This window comes from Pinus tabuliformis, chromosome 3_2 (genome assembly GCF_031772625.1).
Source record: "Pinus tabuliformis cultivar Carrire ecotype Pingquan chromosome 3_2, CPIR1, whole genome shotgun sequence".
NCBI classification, from domain to species: domain Eukaryota; kingdom Viridiplantae; phylum Streptophyta; class Pinopsida; order Pinales; family Pinaceae; genus Pinus; species Pinus tabuliformis.
Window position 1 is genome coordinate 186625553 of NC_142302.1, and position 3271 is coordinate 186628823.

Genomic DNA, 3271 nt, shown 5'->3' on the forward strand with positions numbered 1-3271 from the left:
AGAGGCTTCGAAATTTGGCTAAGTATTGGCCAAAGGAAGTCATCAGGTTGAGGATAAGAAATACTTGTGTAGGTTAAGCTCAAGGTTGAGTAGAGCATATTTTATTCATCCAAATTATTTGACCAAGGGCGGAAGGAATGAGGGGCTTGGAGAGCAGCACAAGAGGCTAGAAATTTGCTTGAGATTGCTTGTGAGTAGGCATATTGATCATATTGAGTGTTGGGATTGTTCTTGTGAGAACAAGCATTGTATTATCATCTTGGATTTTTAATTAATGCAATACATATAGTGGAGTTTTGAGTTGTGGCTTTCCCCATATATTTATTGTGTTATGTTCCATTGATGTTCTTCCTCTTGTCGATTATTGTTTTGCTCGATTTTTATGTTATTCCAATGTGAAGAGTAGAAGTAGATTCTTGTATCTTGTTTTAGTAGATTACATGAGCTTGTGGATCTACGGGAAATTATACATGGTATCAGAGCTGAGAACAATATACTAGAGGAGATTTCAAAGTTTTGAGTTTCTGGCTGTGAGTTTGCAGAGCATATCTGAAAAATTTTGTGCCCACAACTAGATAAGTTGAGAGGAGACCGAGTGGAGAGATCCACTCAAGCAGATAAGAAACAGTCTCAGAAGTTGTTTCAATTGTGGAGCAGCCAAAATTGGAGAAGTTGAGAGGAGACTGAGTGGAGGCATCCAGTCATGGAGATACCTCAAATAGGGGAAAATTTCAAGCCAAGTAGGCAGAGGGATCACATGAAGCCATACCTCCAGGTGTGGGGGGGGGGGGTGATTTGAAGTGATAGTCCTAAGATAGATGAAATTTGGAAGGGTCCATTGAGTGGTTTTATCTCATGGATTGTACCTTGCTACATGAGCCCAAAGTACATAGTAGCGGGAGGAATTAGAGGGATTGATGCAGTCAGAGATCAGAGTGGCAGAGGTTAAAGAAGTAAGATACTGAAGAGCGCAGATAGGGTTAAAAATAGTGCAGAAAGGCAGAGTCAACATAATCACAAAGTTTTCAGCTGACAAAGGAAATAACACTCGAAGACTTTGATGACAGAAGCATCATTTTGATTCAGGTTGGATGTTTTCTATTTATGGAGTTGTTGGAGCAACAACACTCGAGAGAAGTTTTGCATGCAAAACATTCCAAAGGTTCAGGATCGGGATCGAGTTGAATTCCTTTCTTGTTGAGAGGGATTGTTGAAAATAGAAACAAGAAATGATAAAAATAGAATCTAGAAATTCCAATTTAATTTGTCCTTGAATTAAACTGAGAATTAAAATCAAATTTTATTCTCATAGCAACTTGTAATAGTTAACTAGAGTGAGTTGACTTAGTTAACTTAGGAATTTCGAGTTGGAAGTCTTTTTGAAGTCATGTATATGTTCTCCCTATATTATAGGGGTCCATGATGAGTTAAGTATGAGTTGTAATTAGTTAACTCAATTTACTGAGTTAAGTCCAGTTAAATTAGTTCCAAATTGTTTGAGGAACTAATAGTGAGTTAACAATCAGTTGATGCATTAGTGCACTCAACTAGTGCTACTCCAGTTAACTAAAGATTCCCTCATCAGAAACTCATGCATGTCGATTATGAGAAAGACCTAGTTGAGACTAGAGTGTAGGGACAGTGTACTATTTGTTGTATAATTTTCTGAGTTGTACATATCGTGCATGCAATCAAGAACTGAACATAGAATGGATTGTGCAGTTATGGATGAGGAATTTCCCTTTAAATATGGGCTAATTCTCTCAAGAATTATGCAAAGAATTAGAAACTTGGAGGCTTGGAAATTTGGCTAAGTATTGGCCAAAGGAAGTTGTCAAGCGGAGGTTAGGAAATACTTATGCAGGTTAAGCTCAAGGTTGAGCGGAGCATGTTGTATTCATCCAAATTCATTGACCAAGGGCGCAAGGAATTAGGGGCTCGGAGAGTAGAACAAGAGGCTAGAGATTGGCTTGAGCTTGTTTGTGCATAGGGATATTGATCATACTGAGTGTTCGTGTTATTCTTGTGAGAACAGGCATTGTGTTATCATCTTGGATTTCTAATTAATGCAATACATATAGTGGGGTTTTGAGATGTGGCTTTCCCTAGATATTTATTGTGTTATGTGCCATTAATGCTCTTCCTCTTGTCGATTATTGTTTTTCTTGATCTTTATGTGCCTCCGCTGTAAAGAGTAGAAGTATATTCTTGTCTCTTGTTTTAGTAGATTACATGAGCTTGTGAATCTACAGGAAATTCTACACAACCTCCATGGTTCCTACCATGTTATGTAACCTATCCTCCATGGCACTCATTTCCTTAGCATGATCTAATTCCATGGTCTTTATTAATTTGTCATGACTTTATTGAATGAAACTCATCTCCTTCTGATGATTTTCTTCCAATGTTTCCAACTCCTTAACATGATTTTGTTCTATGGCGAATTGATCCAGGTGGATGTTGGTGGCCACCCACCTATCCCATTTGGACCCCCACAACTGTCTCTTTTAGTTTTTCAGTTTCCGTAATTGTAGCACAATTTACTATTTTTAGTAGTTTTTCGGGTCCTGAACTTCCGGAGCAGTTTTGAGGCCCTAAACAACGTTTTTTGGGAAATCTGGGTCCATTGTTGCTCTTCCCAAAGTTGTAGTGCTCGAATAGATCTTTCTAACAAGATATTGTGCGCGTCAAACGAAGATCATATGCAAAAGTTACGACCCCGGGAAGTTGATGTACCAATTTACCCAAACGGGGCCCACAGTTTGGTGTTTCTCTACTAGGGTTAGGTTTTTGGATGTTTAGGGTTTTCCATTATTTCTCAACAATAAATAGGCCTTTGAGCCTCATTGTAAGATAGTTCAGAGGCATGTAGCCGCCACATCTCTTCTTAGAGATAAGCTACCATCACCCTAGCTGGTTTATTTCCATTGCTATTTGTAAGCATATTTCAGTATTTTACATTAATGAAATGAAGTATTATTTCTACTGTATCTCTGTGTTTATGGTTATCTTTGTAATTTGTTGCGTTCCCGTTTAAATCGGATCAGTAGTATTTTACATTAATGAAATGAAGTATTATTTCCGCTGCATCTCTGTGTTTATGGTTATCTCTGTAATTTGTTGCATTCCTGTTTAAATCTGGATCAGTGGTATCAGAGAAGTTTGCTTTTTTCTCTGTTTTTGTTTGCATGTCCCCAATGAGGTCGGGATATAAGGAGTTAGGGCTTGAACTGGTCTAACCTTTGCATAACCAACCTCGCAAATCTCGATG